This window comes from Branchiostoma lanceolatum, chromosome 17 (genome assembly GCF_035083965.1).
Source record: "Branchiostoma lanceolatum isolate klBraLanc5 chromosome 17, klBraLanc5.hap2, whole genome shotgun sequence".
Taxonomy (NCBI): Eukaryota; Metazoa; Chordata; class Leptocardii; order Amphioxiformes; family Branchiostomatidae; genus Branchiostoma; species Branchiostoma lanceolatum.
This window is the reverse complement of record NC_089738.1, coordinates 17,309,135-17,327,209: the sequence shown is the minus strand read 5'-3', so window position 1 is coordinate 17,327,209 and position 18,075 is coordinate 17,309,135. Positions and strand designations below refer to the sequence as shown.

Sequence of the window (18,075 nt, the reverse complement as noted above, 5' to 3'; positions counted from 1 at the left end):
TCAAAATTATGCATTACTACTTTTGAACTTTAGCATCTGATTTTTAAGAAGAGACACTTTCACTAGACACAATGTAAAGCTCCTTTACTTTATTATTAAGCATTTCTACCTCTACTTCTTTGTTTAAATCCTTGATGATTGCCGTCCCGCGAGGCTTGACTAATCAATCAAAAAGGCAAAGTCATTTTGATATCCTTATGAAATCCAGTGTCTGATCTGAATGCTATAAAATACTATAATACAGACACATGTAAAACACCTTTACTTCAATATCAAGCATTTCTGCCTCTTCTTCTTTATTGTTAATCCTTGTTGATGGCTGTCCCGTGAGGCTTGACTAATCAATCCACTTTCCCCCATCTCTACCTGGGAAGGGTTGTTGGAAACCCATCACCGCAGCTCAGGGCTGATCCTATCTGGCCCTAATACAATCCACCATCATTCACTGCACATAATAACACGGCCCAGCCCACAGGAATCTGCCCTCATTTGCATAGATTTGGAATCATGGCAGAAGATGACTGGATGCCTTCCGGAGGGCTGCCGTTGCCTAGGGATACGGGTGCCCTCATTTGCATAAAGCTGAGAGCATCCTCCTTATGTTCTTTATGTAAAATTCTTTTGTAAGATATATGAAATGATTTATATTTTATTATGTTTTTTTTAGGTACTGTTCTATTTATATGTAATGTATGAAAGAATGAATGAATGAAGTATGAAAAATCATTATGATATACACATGTCTTTTGAAAATTACTATATTATTTTTAGATGGAAAAGAATCTAAAATTAAACCAATAAATTTTTTCCTCTCCCATTGTGTAGTCCCGTTTTATTATTCATTCCCATGTTTTGTTTTATATTGTATGAAGAATATAAATCATATGAAATCAATGCAGTTGCCTGGGGATACTGGCCCTCGTGGTTAATGACTTTTCCCATGGGAGATGACATGAGGGAGAAATATTCCCTCACAGTCACAGTCCACATGGAGGGTTCCAGAAATATCTCCACTCTACATGCATAGCTAACACGTAGCAATAGCTGCTTTTCGATCGCTGGAGGAATTCGTCGGATTCCTGAACTCTGGCACCCATTTGTGCCGCAGAATTGGTTAGCGAAGCTGCCCAATCTCATTTGCAACCCTGTGTGACGTAACATCGCGACTTTGAACAGCCGTGGTTTTATGTTACGGCCGTTGCCATTTGCTGACGTGGATGTATATCGGGGAGGCCGTGTTTTGTTCGCCCTCTGTATTGAACTCAGACAGTGTCTGGGACGGAGCGCCAATTTTCTAGCTGAGTGGGAATAAGAGAGGGAGCGATGGAACGCGGTCCGTTAAACCTGTCTCTCTGTCAGCGCTCTGATGGATTACTGTCTGTAAGGTGGGGGTTTATTATTTCTTTCTGTGTTTAAATTTTCATCATTGACCTCTGTAGAAATGTGTATACCACCAAATATAAGAAGGAAATGCTGAAATGCACAATTGTATATGTAGGTATCACAATGCATTTATTTTCCAGTACTGTTACCCAGCATCAAGCATTGTGGTGGATTATTTTGGTCCTTATATATTTTTGTGTCAAAATTTTGATAAATTATGACCTCTGTACGAAGGAATAGCCAACATTATTAGAAAAATCTTACCCACAAAATATTACGGTGCCTTAAGCTTCTATTAATGTTGCACAGCATCAAGCAGTATGTTTTTCCTTTCTGGGTTGAAATTTTCATCATTGACATTGTGGCCTTTGTACAAAGGAGAAGCAATACAACAGTGGAGTCCTGACACTACAGGTACCACAGTGTGAATTTTCTTCCATCATTAGTAGCAATATGGGTATTTTTTGTCCATGCAGCTAGATGTAGGTAGTCTTGACCTTTTGTGCAAGGACGTTTACATGAAATCAGTCTAGGCTTTGTCAAAATTTTGATCATAATGGCCACTGTACAAATGGATATATGACAGTGAAAGCCTCACACACTGCTTATCACACTGCTTGCATCAAGCATCATGCTTTTACATGTTGTATTTCGCCTTGCAACCAAATTTTGTGAATTTCTCAACCTTTTTGTTCGACTACATCATTATGAAATTGTCCATGCTTTAACCATTAAGCCACATCCACACCACAGTTGTGTGCCTGGAGCATCCCTAGCCTCACAAAGGCTTTGTCCTCTATGTCCCGAGGCTACTTGCAGCTCCTAGTAGTCCCTGGGTACATTTATGTTCAGCTAGCAGATTTGGGCCAGCCGAGGTGCTGAAAGTCTAGATGTTGTTACACTCACCTAGCCTGACCTCACCCTCGGAATAAAACACTGCTAATTCGAAGCCATGGCCGTTATTACCTCCATAACTGTTCCCCACAGGTAAGGTTTATGTGTTTTGGGCTTTATATTTGCTCCCTTTTGTTGATTCACAAGTGGAAATCACACCCATGGTATTTGCCAGACCAACAGAGCTGTAAAAACGGCTTTGTGTTAACATAATGTGATGGTGTGTAAAGGAGACCAATTCTAATCCAAATGAGAAAACACATAAAAATGCTGTTATGTACATTGTTTATTCATTCCTATTTTGATGCAGATCATGTAATTTGGCCTTAGGCCTGATGTTCATGGCTTTAGAAATGATTTTAGACTGACGTAATATGAATAATGATATAAAAAGGAGTCCAATTCTCTTCAGGTGAAGAACAACAATGTATAGAGAATGCCATTGTTGAAATGATGTATATCAAAAGCATTATGTAGATGTTCATAGCTATAAAATGGTTTTGTGTTACACTAAGGTTATGGTAAAAATTGTAACTGGTTCTGCTGCAAATGAGAAGCCACATGTACAAAGAATCGCATGAAACCTAAATACAAACATGATGTAATCCGGTCTAATGTTCATCTCATATTCATTACACTGGAACAAAAAGCAGGATCTGTTTTTCTGCTTGCTTGCATGCTCGGTGTAGAATTTATTCATAATCCCAGCTGTTTGATAGTACGTTGTCATGCATGGCTTAGACCGATTCCATGTCTATTCTTTATGGACAGAAAATGGTGCTAAATTATTCAAAGGCACTTTTGGAAGGTGTGACTCCATTTTCTGGCCCCATGGTTGTTGTCCCAGTTTTTGCTTATAACTTTGTATATGAATATGTAGGTCAATGCTTTTTTTATGTAGGGCTTGAAATTTAAAGCACACAATTTGTGATTACATAGTGAGAGTGTTTGAAAGTCTGACATGTGAAAGCTGAATTAGTGCACAGCTGTTTTCTTATAGTGTAGTGAAATCTGTCATTTCCTATAAATCAACCTGGCTGCTTATCTAGTAAAAATGTTTTCATTACATTTTGTGACACTTAAATACTAGTAGTGCTGGATAAACTGTTTTTGACACTCTTGATTCTTGTATAATTTTTTTAGGTTATGCTACGTTGCCTAGCCTTTTTGCAAAATTGTTTCCATTACATTTTGCAATACTGTAATTGAGCTTGACAAACAATTCTTGACATTCTTGATTGTTACATTATTGAGGAAAGCTTTTAGTTTAGCTTAACCATAAAAGAAAATAATCTTCCAACATGTGGAGATATGCTTCAAATGTGTTATGGACACTGCATGCTTGTGAAAAGATACTATGATTATGAATAGAGTATGTATAGATAGGTACTGGTATGTGTACATCTAGTGTTTGCTAGCACTTTGGGACCCTCCCCCTCTGGGACTTACCATGCATAGCATGGCGCGAGAGACATTAGGCAAAATCTGTACAAAATAATTGTACGACATCACTATGCATTGCATTTGCAGCATGGGAATACATTCATGATACCGAAATAACAACAGTTACGATGTTACTTAGAACAGATGATATCATTGATGTTCTTTTTCATCCTACATTGCTGTAAATTTGCAGGCTTGCCCAAAAGCGGACGTAGCAAGTACATTGTAGCAGTTGAAATAGCCTGGAATCCAAAACTATTATAGCTCCGGAGACTCTGGAGCTTTCCAGGCTACAGTTAAAATGCACAATCCTGGTCATGCTGGATTGATAGCCATTTCCTCATCCAGGCCTCTGGGTAAATATACATGATATCGAGTGGAATAGCACAAAGTGTTCACAGTGAACAGAAACTATGTTAGCTGAGTCATCTTCCAGAGTGACTAGGCGAGCGGACACGAGGTCATGGGTTCCATTCCTGGCATTCCTGGCGAGATGTTGTGTCCTTGGCAAAGGCACTTTACATGGCTTTCCTCTCTCAACGCAGGTGAAGAAATGGGTACATGACATTGGTTGGGGAGGTAAAAGGCGGTGGAAGGAGAGGGTTGGGCTCTGTCTTCCAACACCTTACGAAATGGATTAACAATCCACTGCCCCTGCCGCCTCAAAGGCTGTTGGACCTTTATCTTTACCTAGCTGAGTCTGTTCAGTTCTTCCAAGAAGGAGATGCATCGAATCACCTCATCAGAGATACTATAGCCACTTGAAGATATCAAAATAGCAAAACACCTCTAAAACAATAACCAATGTAAATTATAAGAGATAGACAAAGAAGATGAAAAAGGAATGAAAGGTTTTGGTGAAAGATATGGGTCTTAACCAGATGAAGATCACAGATTCTAACCTTTATATAATTCTTTGGAATAAATGTTCTGAAAAGTGGATGTTAGATTTTCAATAGCTACATAAAAATGCCACTTCTCTATGTTTAGGGTATTTCTAAGAAGATGTATATTACTCGTATGGAATAGTAAGATGGAAAATATTGTTTGTAAAACCTAAATGTAGCTGCACTGTGGCCAGTTTTCTTACATTGCTCATTCCTTGACAGAGACTGGAGTTGAACATTTGAAAATTTGGGTAAGTGCAATTTTTGTGTTGGCAATTACAGTTAAACTTTGATTGTTTTCTTGCATGTATATGTGAACCATTGCATTGGTGATTCAAAAGAGGACGTTATTGCCTTGGGGCATTTTATGATGGTATGGCCATTAACCGCCATGTCTTGGAATAAAGCACTGTGTGAAGAAGTGGAGCATGAACAAAATGTAATCATGGTTTGATCAATAGTTTTCTGCTGTTTGCGCTTTGAAGGATTTGCTTGGACTGTAAACTTACTGGGTTAACTGTTCTCTCGTGCTTTGTAGGTTTTGTCCAGTGGGAGAGTGACTCACACGATTTGCATTGAAGATTTGTCAAGCATGGAAAAAGAGCGGAAATTTAAGTTTTTGTGTGGCTTTTGGGAGTTCCGACTTTTTAATATTGATGACAGGAAACTTTGTAATTATCAGGAAGTTGATTTGCATGGATATCTGTAAAACATACCCAGCGGTGATTCTATTTGATTTGTTCACTTTTGACACCGAATTTGCATTGACTATGGGGTTAGGCAGCATGGATAAAGTCAAAGTTGTGTTTTGTACGTGTTTGTTTCAGCGTGCCTTAGTGCTTAGGCCAGCTCCTTAAATTATGACTTGTAAAGCTATATGGCCCTTAGCTTCTGTTTCTGCATGTTCTAGTACTTAAGTTCACTGTCCTTGTGATCAACTATTCTTTCATAACAGCTATACTGGTACTTGTATGTGTTTGTTTCAGTGGGCCTTTGTGTTCAGGCCAGCCCCTTGAATCATGACTAATGTCAAGCTATATGGCCCTTAGCTTCTGTTTCTGCATGTTCTAGTACAAGTTCACTGCCCTTAAAATCAACTTTTCTCCTTTCCTAACTGTATCTATACTTGTACTTGTTATAGAATTGTTATGAAATTGCTGGGCTGAGCATTTGAGCATAAAGCTTGAGTTACAAAATTGGCTGGGTTTCCCAGGCCACTGTTTCCACTTTGTTACACACAAACCCCTTTCAGGTATCAGAAATAGCCAAACACGAACCAAGACAACTTTAACCCCTGCCTCAAAATAGTAAGCTTTAACAAGGTTGTTAGCTTTTCTTGGAACATGACCTCAAGAGGACCTCTTGCGGTCATGGACGCTTTGATAGTCTGAGGTCATTCCACTCAAAAGTGCTGTGTAAGTCTGTGAAGCAATATTGCATACAAACCCTGCATAAAACAGTCAGGTCTCTGAATTCCACTCAAAAGTGCTGTATAAGTCTGTGAAGCACCACTGGAGTGTTTTGAGGATGTTTCTTTCAGCCCCTCAGCTCCCTGGATTATGATACAAAACCACTTGACATGTGATATCATAGCTTCCTGTTCTTCTTTGTGCCCTCATAAGACCATCCTGCTCTTTCAAACATAGAGGTATTGAAAAAGCCACTAGAATGGAGTAGTTAAAAATTGATAGCAGATCTCTGAGGACTGCATGTATGCAGACATAGGAAGTGGTGAAAATTCTTTACTTGTTTGACTATTTGATTAGATTGTGCAATACTCATACTTATTGTAGTTGCTCTAAATCATGAAATGTTTGCCGTAGTTTTGTTTTCGCTGTGACCTGTCCACTGGAAATTTCATGACAGTGCAAAGATGTATTTCCAAATATATTAATATTGTACTGCAGAATTGTTCCAACTGCAAAAATCCCCTTTCTGCTTGTACTGTGAAAGTAAATGAATGAATGTACAGTATACTTCTGTACATATTCACAAAAAATTCACTTACAGAAATTTGTATGGTGTTGCAATATGTATCCCTCCTCTCTCTAACTTTGGTAGGTAGTTTAATAGTTCAAGTTCAGTGTTGTTTATTAGATTCTGTCCTTGTCGCCAAGACTTTAACCATCTATATTAGCTTACAGCTAGCCATCCTTTGCTACATGTGATGCTGCCAATCCAATAAATAAGAGAAAGTACACAGGCGTACAGGATTTTATTTGCAGGTCCTAATCTTCCCCTATCTGCGGCAATGATACTGCTGAAATATGGCCATGGGACTGAGTTTCTCATTGGTTATATATTGCTGTGTCAGGGCTAGAGATACCACTAGCCCTGCATGTGCAGGTGTGCAGGTTAAGTTGGAGCTGTGCAGGTATTTCTGATATCTACCTGCACCTAACCTGCATTGGTCCATGTACTCCATATATACAGGTTAGTGTCAGTAAAACTGAAGTTGTGCAGATGTTTCTGATGTCTACCTGCACCTAGCCTGCACTTGTACATGTACTGGGTATATACAGGTTAATTAATTAGTGCTGGTAGAATTGGAGCTGTGCAGGTGTTTTCTGATGTCTACCACTTGTACATGTACTGAGTGTTTGTGTTGTGCATTTAAAATTACTGTACCAATTGTTACCACTGGTATGTGAGATGGAAAGAAGAATTGAAAACTTTGAAATGGTCTCTTTAACCAATGTAGTTTCCAGTTCGATTCAAATTTCCTACACCTATTTTTCTATCAGAATGGTGCAGGTATAATTTGTCTAGTGCAAGAGATTTTAACTTTCACCTGCACTGAAAAAATACCAGAAAAATGTATTTTGAGCCCTGGCATAGATTACCGTGTCATTGGTGTAATTTACCTATTAGGCGACAGAGGTCAGCGTTGCGTTGGGATCCTGCCATACGTGTGCGTCTCCGAGCACCGCCCTAATCCTGTCGCTCATTCCTTTACTGGCCTCCTGAGAAATCACGTAAAGACGGCGTGATTGCCCCAAGATTGGGCCGAGACGAGTCTGGAACACGGTTTACATGGGAATGGCGGTTGTAATTTTTGAGTTGAGCTTCGACGCAGACATTCTACCTGCCCCAGTGCCTGGCTTCCTGGAGGTGAGACATTTTTGCTCTGTGATTGTTAGAAGCAAAGGCGCTGAGCTGTGCTGTTTTAGCTTTGCTTTCTTGTAAAGAAGCTATCTTAGCTGTTTTGACAGCTCTTTTGAAAGCAGTGCTTCTTGGGGTGAGAAATTCTTAAGACGGAAGTTTTGCTTAATGAAGGTGCACTACTGGTATATAAGGAAAACAATGATGTATGTGTGCCTGTTTGTGTGCGTGTTTGTGAGTGCGTGTCTGTGTATTTTGGTTCATGTGTGTGTTTGTCTGTATGTCTGTATGAGGCGTTCCTTGTCCGTTCTTGGTTTGATTAGTTTGTATCACCCTCTTTTCGGCGTACAGTTTTCAATGATTACACCTAAATATGTCCTTGGTGCTGACTCACAATCATTTCATTCTGACTTTCTGGTTGGTTGGCAATTTTTGTTGTTGTTAATCTGTTGCATTTGTTCAAGTTCTGTTTCTTATTTGCTTTTTTAATCAGCCATATTGTTTGGTTGGTCAGTTGGTGCTGATTGATAAACACTCATTTATTCATAGTGTCTGATTGGCCAGTTTCTGCTTGCCCATTCTGGTGATTTGTTCTGTGCCAACTGAAATTTCTTGTTTGTTATGTACAATCCTGTCCTTGGTACTGAAAAGTCAGTATGTTGGGGACAAAAGGATGGGATATTTTAAGTTTGGCCATGGTTTCTTACAAACAGCTTACACTTTTTGGCCTTACAAACAGCATCCTTTTTGGCCAGTTTCTGCTTGTTCTTTTTGGTGATTTGTTCTATTGCCTAGTGAAATTCCTTGTTGGTTGTATACAACCCTGTCCTTGGTACTGAAAGTCAGTATGTTGGGGTAAAAGATGGGGTATTTTGAGTAAGTTTTGCCATGGTTTTGGTCAGTTTCTGCTTGCCCTTTTTGGTGATTTTTTCTTCTGCCTAGTGAAATTCCTTGTTCGCCATAACTTACCCTGACCTTAGTACTGAAAGTCAGTATGTTGAGAATTGCATATTTGAGTAAGTTTAGTCATAGTTTGTTACAAACAGCAGCCTTTTTGGCCAGTTTCTGTTTACCCTATGTAGTGATTTGTTCTACTGCCAAGTGAAATTCCTTGTTGGTTATATACAACCCTGTCCTTGGTACTGAAAGTCAGTATGTTAGGGGCAAGTGATGACAAATTTGCAAACTCAATGGCTATTGTTTTGGAAATACCAACTGCTTTTGGTCACAAAATGTTTTCATCACAAATCTGATCAATTTATGAGATAGTACTGTAAATGCATTTACTTTTGCAGTGGTTTGATTTCGCAGTAAGAGGGACACGGATGTTTTGGAAATGTTTGAAATTTGCAGGTGAAACAAGCTGGTAGAATAGAAGAACACATATTCGCTGTGTTATGATTTCCAGGCCCCCGCAAAAACCCATGAAAATGAAAATACTGTGAACATTTTATAGTTTACAGTAATAGTCAACATGTGTTGTGTGTTTTACACAAGAAGCATTTGCTCTATTATGATTTTGCTGTAAGAGGCCACTACGGCAGCCATGGGAATAAAACCACAGCAAACATTTTACATTTTACAGTTGGTAGTCAAACATCTGTTGTGTTTTTTCCACAACAAGCAGTCGCTGCACAGATGTGATTAACTATAGTTTTAATTGATCCTAATCACCAGTGATTGGTTCCAGGGTGTATTGATCAATGAGGTCTGTCTGTTGTCGCTTTTCTTCAAATCTCTGCCAACGTTCCTTATTTGGAATGGACAGATTCTTTCAATGTCTGACTATGTGGTTAGTCATTTCTGGAAAATCACACCAATTGTTCTACCTGGTACAGTAGTTAATTATATTTCCAACTTGCAATTTTTGTTTGCAAAGGTGTTTTGATTATAAGTGCCCAACTTTGTTGAATTTTCCTTGTTTTAATTTTACTTCATTTCTATCTTCACATGAGTATTTTCTTGATGCCCCAATCCCTGATTGAGTGATGTTTCAAAGCAAAATAAAACTAGAAATGAGAAAACTTAGTAGATCATATAGATTGTGACTGAGGGCACAGAGTACCCCACCTCCTACCCTCCCCCCCTTTGCATGGAGATGACCCCTTCCCCTGTAGTTTACTCAAACAATCCTAGGGATGATTGATTGATTTGGTAATACTAATAAATATTGTTTACAATTAACAGATTTTAAACATTAACTGTATCACCAAGTCTTAAATGAGCCTATGAACAAAGAATGCTTATGGCAGCACATTTTTTTTTGTCATTCATAATTTTGCTTTGTAACCACTCCAGGAAATGTTGGGATGACCTTATTATGCTGCCTTGACCTTGGAAATGACCTTGCATGTGTTCCGTGCTCTCTAATACCAGGATTTGATGTGTCAAAAAACACATAAATGTGAGCAAAACAGTCCTTCTAGATTCATATAATGTAGAGTGGCATATTTATGAATAAGTTGGATGAAAGAACTGTAAGATTGCCATGCGTTTGTGAGGATTTTCTGTTGGGTGTGGCTTTCCGGTTGCAGACGCGAGATTTTGCTCCCCATGCGTGGATAAATTATTCAATATCCTGAGACCCCGGTGATTTTACGTGAGAGACCTACAGTTGTTTGTGTACCAAGGCTGAAGAAGGCAGGGACATTCTCTCGACATTTGGCTTAGAATGGCGTTTCTTCTGAAATTGTAAGTAGGCCCTTGCAATCTGTACCATTGTGATTATTCAATGTAGTATAACGGGTTAGATGTGATTGTGATTGTAAGACTAGTATAAGATTAGCTGCAGCAATCAGCAAGAAATACATGGCTTAAGAAGACAAACGCTCATTCTGAATTATTAAAAAACATTACAGAATACAATTCAACCGAAAATACCTTTTACCTATTTCATATTGTTTTCTGGTCTGTGTGTATAGTTGTTCTACCGTGCATGATCATACAACAGAGGTGTAATGTTGGATATGTGAAAGAATTATTTGGAACGGGCAGAAATGGGATAATAGGCTTGCTGTGCTGGATACCTCAGAGGTCACAAATCATGTCAACATCTGTGTTGGCTAGAATTGGTTGTATGAATTTTTACATTATGGAAATCATATTGTTGTTTATCTGTGTGATCTTAGTGTATTATAGGCATGTTAGTGGCCTTATGTTGGCCAAGGTTTATCAGAAATATTGATCTAGATTAAGACAGGATAAAGAGGATTATAATGGCTAAGCTACTACCGAGTATTGAAATGTACTGATTCTGACCTTTTTATGATATCAGTGACTGGAATATATATTCTTCTACTTCACTGTTCTATCAAAAATGTTCTGACATAATACATTGTGTACATATCAAGCAGGAATCCTACAAATGGATGTCCTTTTAACAGCAATATAGAGATTGAAATACTGTCCTGCTGACTATAGTGACTGTTCTATTTATATAACAGTTTTATGTAAATTTTTTTACCTGCAAATTCTTGATAATATTTTCTTGATCAGGCTGTGACAAACTCAGCTTCTTTATTGTAGGAAAAATACAGAGGTCACAGGTTTTTTGTCTGGATGTCTTCTCATGTATCCAGGGATAGCTGAAAAATAGGTCATGGGCCTTGGTTTGATGTATTGGGAAAATGAGTTAAAATGTGATGAAATGCTGTGAAAAAAAGAATGCCATTATCTAGAATTGCAGTTTTCAAATAAATTTGCCCCATCATTGAGATTTGTTGCTTCAAATTGCAGCATGCAAGATGGGCATCCCGTCCCTTGTGCAATCATGGTAGCCTGGAAATGGTCCAAATTGCCTGAATGGCAAGCCTTACATCATTGGTTGATTGAGACAGCCATTACTGTCCCCATGGCTTAAAAATGATGCAGAATTGTCTCATTTGTAATTGTGTCCGGAACTTTGACGGATCACCAGAGCTCCCCAATTATCCCAACAGGTCCAATTTGGCAGGAAAAAGGCCTAGTACACATCACGAGTGAATGCCCTTTTTACCTCAGCTTCACCCTCTCCTGCCAGACCCACCTCTTGTACAATATAGAATACAACACGGGGTATTCCGTATCACCCGAGGTACCAGCCCGACCGCGGGTCGGATTGCCCGACGGCCGTAGGCCGGAGGGTGATCCGACCCGCGGGAGGGCTGGGACCGAGGGTGATGCGGAATACAACGTTTTGTATTTTATTTATGTCATACCTTGGTCATACCCACCCGAGAAAACACACATTTCAATGCGGAATGTGCCAGAAGTTGAGGGAGTTTTGTGTCCTCGAACAAGAAACTGTAGCAACATTGATTCCAATCTCCGAATCAGGTATCCGAATTTCCGATGCCCGCGCAACCGGCGCGCTCGAAATGCGTTCAAAATATTCTATGGAAGCCTGTGTGATAACACTCCCGAACCCTATGTGATCGGGATAGTATCACACGGTCTGGAACACCCGTATCAGGCCCAGGCATGACATAAATACCTGTATACCGTCTTCGGGAAGAAGGCGCCATTGGCCTGTAGGGTCCCGATCTTTGCTTTAGCTACATGTAGTATCTGTGATGTACTATAAATGCAGAAATGTTAGCAGGGATTTAATTTCGCGGTAGGGAGAAAATGGAGTGTTCGCGGTGGTTTTAAGTTTGCGTTTGAAACAATAGTAGCGCTACAGTCATTGGTGGGCAAAAAGTTTGGCGGTGGTTTTAAGGTCGGGCTGAAAAAACGTGATCATAAAACCACAGCAAACATTTCTGCATTTACTGTAGTGTCTGTGATGTATCTGTATCTATATCTATATAGCCTGTACAACCTTCATTTTGTCCCAGTGCTTATCCAGTCTGTTCTTGAACTCATTGACAGTCCTAGAATCCACCACTATCTGTGGCAATGAATTCCAATCCTTCATCGTTCTAACTCTGAAAGCCCCTCTGACCCTGTTCCTAGCTTTGAGTTTGTAGCTATGCGCTCTTGTTGAACTCTCAGCTGGTTTGAGTTTGAAGAAAGATTCACAAGTAGGAGGATTCTTTCCAGCCCTCTTACCAGCTGGTGTGTGGCCCTGGCATACTGGCCTGCAATTCGTTCTTCTTACTTCATTGGCACTTGCCAGCTGTCAGCCAATCAGGTTGCTTCTTGATCCTCTTGAAAGGATAATCTACTTGACAATACCTCAACACGTTTACAGGCATACATTTTTTCTAGTTTCTTGTGGCTTTAATGCCTTGGCATGAGAAAGAAATGATTAGATTCATAATCATCATGGTGGAAGATATCCATACTTTCTTTTCTTTCTTTCTTTCTTTCTTTCTTTCTTTCTTTTTATTTCGCACAGGTAAAAGAATTTTACATACATATGACAGATCAATACACATAGTCCCGGGGAAGGTAGAGACCAATAATGTGGTCTATAATATTCCATCCCCATTTTTCAAACAGAATAGATTACAATGATAAATTAAGATATAGAGAAAAAAATGACAACTTAATATCGTAACAAATAACAAATCAATAACTAATAATAACAATAACAAAAAACAAGAACTAAATTACTCTCTGCTCATCTCTCATCCATCCCTAATTAGTTTAACTGTTTGACCGTTGGGGTGCCATAGAACATCTGGCAACCAATTTTCTACACCCCTCTCCTTTTTTTTTTTAGTGTTTCACTGAGTGCCATGCCTGTTCATCCTCTGATATTATCCTCCCATTATTTCTGTTGCCTGTTGCTTGACCCCCTTTGTTCCTCCCTCTTGGACCCACCCTAATGTGACTCAATGCATACCTCTTCTATAAAGTTAGGCCACTATATAGCCTTTTGCCACAAATGTTTATTGTTGCACGTCAGGCAGCTGGTAAAAAAAATCAGTATTCAAGCCAAGTGGCGGACTTCATTGATTGTGTTTTATTGGGTCACTTGCAGCCATGTTTTTGACAGGGGGTTTTAACCACTGGTACCTTTATTACACCCTCATACAACTTTTATGGCACCTCAGCAGCTTCTTTGGAAGGCAATAAACGGACCTGGGGAATTTCCATGTGTACAGAACAGTTTGATAGGTGGAAATGTCATTTTGTCAATTTGGTCATCATGAAACTTGTGATCATGTGGTCGTATACATGTATACATGTAAAGCCCCCCTCTCACTGGACCCACGGCACGTTGGCAGCCTCGCTGCATCCTAAACTGGATATGTGTTACCGTTAATGGTAATATAATGCAAAACGTACAAGTATATACATGTATGTGACTAAAACGACAACAAAACACACAAAGCGTAAAAGGCTTGTCTATCATAGATGAAATTCGTTGACCATGCTATCAAATCACAAGGTCACAACGAGGTTGCCAACGTGTTGCAGGTCCAGTGAGATAGGGGCTTAAGTCGAAGGATAGCTAGCTTTAGTAGGAAGCAATACAATGTGTTTGTTAAGATGCTGATGACTGCATCCAAAGGCAAAGAAAATACAAAATGTACCCACTTTTTCATGATGGATAAGTAGCGAAAGAGGTAGTTTTTCTTTTGTTTGATGATAATAAATACCAAGTTAAATAAAAGCTATAATTGTGTATTTTTTTAAAAGTTTTTTGAAGTCAATAGTTTAGAAAATATTCAGACAGTAGTAGAGATATATTTTTAAGACAGATATGCTAGAATTTATGAGAATTGGAATTTTGTTTGTTTAAGAGGCTGATTGCTCTTCTTGAAAATGTATAAAAATGTTTCTCTTTTTGATAGGCAATAAACAGGCGTCAATACTGTATTGTGTTAAAACACAATTCAGTATTGACGCCTGTTTATGGTCGGTAGTGTCATAATTGTGACGACTAGTGTAATGTGAGGATGTGCGTTTCCGAGTCATCCATAATTTAGTAGGGGCTGTTCCAATCTTAACTCTGCCATGTCTCTCTTCACACCTCGCTGCACCTTCGTATCACTTGCCATTAAAACGACGTCCAGAGAATCATCAAATGACACGTGCACTGAAAGTCACATTCGTGTAGGGTCCTTCTGGGACCCAGTATGAATGAAATGGTTGTCACTGATGGCCATATGAGGTGTCGGGGTAGAAATTGCATTCTGGCAGGTCGGTAGATATTGTGATCGAAGTCTCTGTTGATAGAGATCGCGATCTGGATCTCTTCCTGTACAATTGATGATTCTACCGTTAGAGATCCCAATCTGAGTCTGTAACTTTTTCTGTGCAATGTGGACGTTCGTCAGAACTTTCTAACTTCGATTCATGTCACTTGAGATCAATGGATTGACTCGAAATTTTGGACTTAAAAACGATGTCCTGAGAATCATCAAAATAATGAAAGTCACATTCGTGTAGGGTCCTTCTGGGACCCAGTGTGAATCAGATGGTTGCCACTGATGGTCATATGAGGTGTCAGGGTAGAAATTGCAATCTAGCAGAACCACCGGTTGGTGGGTATTGTGATCGAAGTCTCTATCTGTTGACCAAAATCGGGATCAGGATTTCTGCCAGTTCAGTTTACTACTATTACAATTGACGATTCACCGGTAGAGATCCCAATCGGACTCTGGAACTTTTTCTGCACATGTCGATGTTCGTCAGAACTTTGGAACTTTATCACGTCACTTTGGATCAATTGATTGAATTGAGACTCAGGACTTATAAATGGGAGACCACCCTATCACATTCCTACGATTCTGATCGCCATCTCTGTTGACAGATACTCTGATCACATAAACCTTTAAAACTGGATGTTGCAGATGCCATCTGCACTTCTTTTCTTGAAATTGATCAAAAACTTGCATCTAAAGATGATGCACAAGGATGAACAAGCATGTAATGTAGTGACAGTGTCATCTAAAGCCACAAAATCTAATTGACAGTACGTTCATGGATCTTTCTTCCTTTCCTGAAATTGGACAAAGTAATGATACATGTACATAAAGATGTACGATTAAAACAAGAGCCTGGCAACAGTGTCATATGCAATGTAACTATAAGGCCACAAAATTAAGCTGATGCATACAAAATGAACAAGAGCACAACTGTTGTACAGTGATGGTGTCATCTAAGGCCACAAAGATCTGATTTTATTGATAACAGCCATGAATACATTGATTTTTAGCTGTTGCCTGAAATTGAAACAAGAAATCTCTTTTTAAGTTGACAAGTGAAAATGCTCCAAAATTTCTAATAGCAAGTGCTAGCCAGCGATGGTGTTGTGTAAGGCCACAAAAATGTCTTTATGGATGATATCCATATGCGCTGGTGCTGACTTCTATCGGTTTCTCAAATTGAAACGAGAAATCTTGGTCGTTTAGTATGACAGGTAGAGATGTGCAAGAATGGTCACATGCCCATAAGAAGTGATTGAACTTCAAGAAGGAACATTGCAGCCACAGGCTGAATTGCGTTAATTTTTACAATCTACAGACAACTGGCCATTAGATTTAAGATTTGTTGATTAAAGATTTGAAGAAAAAAAATTATGCAGAAAAGAAAATTGACATAGATTTTAGATTGTTGGTTCTGAATTTTTCAATAATTATGCAGAACTTGAAGAACTTAAAGAGAGTTAAATCAAAATATAGCCAGATTCAAGTTTTTCTCTCAGCCCTCTGTTTTTATCATTTTTCTTTCCAAAAATCTCCATCAAAAACTTTCTTATGTATTTTACATTAGATTACCCAAACATAAACAATACTCCCTGTTCCAGTTATCATCATTGCCATGAAATGTTAAAATATTTACAATTAGAGAGTTCTGTCTGATATTGCTTACAGAAAATTAGGAGCGATGTAAATGAATATTACTAATAATAGCACAGGATCATATTTCACATGACGTTACAAAAATGTAAATGATTCGCTCTATTAAACATAACCATAAAACTTGACATATTTACGACTCCAATGTCCTCTTATATACCGCCTACAAAAAGATTAGGTGCAATTACCTCAACATACATTTCTGGTGGGGGCAAGAACAAACCTTAGAATGGAAGCCCTGAAATTTACTGTTAAAGGCTTGTGGTAGGGCTCGAAATTAACTTTTTAGAAATAATAGTTATATTGGTGAGAAATATTTTTGTGCACAGCATAAGATGAAATAGAATTTCAGCAAAACCTAATTGTAATTTAAAACTGATGAACCCAAATTCTATAGCCAACTTCAATTTTAGGAAAACGATAATAAAAAGAAAAGTTTTTTTATTATTTGTTTTGACCCTTTTTAATATTGCTGTCACATTATTCAATTTCATAGTAGGTAGAAAATGGAGTGTATGGGTTTGTTTTTGGTACCCCATTGAAATAAGGTGGTAGCAAAAGATAAAACAATCATTTTTGCAGTGGTTTTATGTTTGCGGTGAAGTCAGGGAACATTAAAACCACTTCAAACCTTAATGCATCTACAGTATTTTCAACCCCTCAATTGTATCTATAGGGGCTGAATTCTGAGAAATCAGAATTGATTGCCCAAAGGAACGAGGGTTTCCGGCTACTGCCAATCAGGGCTAACTCGGGTGACCTCAATATGACAATACCCGCCCCACTTGAGACAATATGATTGTGATGCATACACACACGGGCATACCGCTGCTATTTTTCATAAGTACTGAGGGTTTTATAACATCCTCAAGGTGTCACAGTGCATTGGCCTATGAAATCAAATGTTGTTTCTGGTTACCCGACCAACCCTAGCAAAAATCTGCAGACCCTAGACTTTTGGCGGGCGTGTGGGGGGGGGGGGGACACTGGCAAGAGATCGATCTGACATCCGAGTGATGAAAATGTTGTAGAATTGATTTTTATGTTGGCATCCAAATGTTTAGGTTAGGTGCACCAGTGCGCTAGCTTACAAAATGAATTTCAAGCCCTGCTGTAGAACAAACATTTCAACATGTTTTAAGCTCCCCTCTCATTGGACCCGCGGCACGCTGGCGTCATTGCTGCATCCTAAACTGGATTTGTGTTACCCTTGACTTTATAACGGGAATATCATTCCAAACGTACAAGTATGACCAAAAACACAACAACACACACAAAGCTTAAAAAGATTTGTTTTTTGTCGCTGAAATTTTGAGTGCTTTGTCAATTGAATCCGCCGCAGCGGGTCCAGTGAGAGGGGGGCTTTAGAGAAGGAAAAGTCCTGGAGACATCAGTATTCAACATGTGCATTTTATGGTCTCCTATTTGTCTCCATCTCTTCCAAGGCTTCCTCGATATATCCACCCATCAGGGTCATCGGGGCCATATCATGTCATCAGCTGAAATTGCCACAATTCAATCGCTACATGTGAGATTGCCTTGTCCGTATATGGGGGAAGGAATATGAGGGCTTGTCACAAATGCTAGGCCACCTTACTTTATTTGCTTGGATCTCAGACATTTCAAGTTAAAAG

The 18,075-nt window shown here is 39.0% G+C and overlaps 1 protein-coding gene across 4 annotated transcripts in view; it reads left to right on the top strand.

Annotated features, from left to right (window-relative positions):
• The window catches only part of LOC136422591 (glycerophosphodiester phosphodiesterase domain-containing protein 5-like), a 96,198-nt gene that overhangs the window by 12,532 nt on the left and 65,591 nt on the right, over positions 1–18,075 (top strand). The window contains exon 1 of one of the 4 annotated variants that reach the window (XM_066410393.1): positions 1,257–1,385. The exons of the other annotated variants lie outside the window; for them this stretch is intronic. The gene's annotated coding sequence lies outside the window, so the exon portion shown is untranslated. Of the gene's footprint in view, positions 1–1,256; positions 1,386–18,075 lie in introns of those variants that run through there. 4 annotated transcript variants of the gene reach the window in all.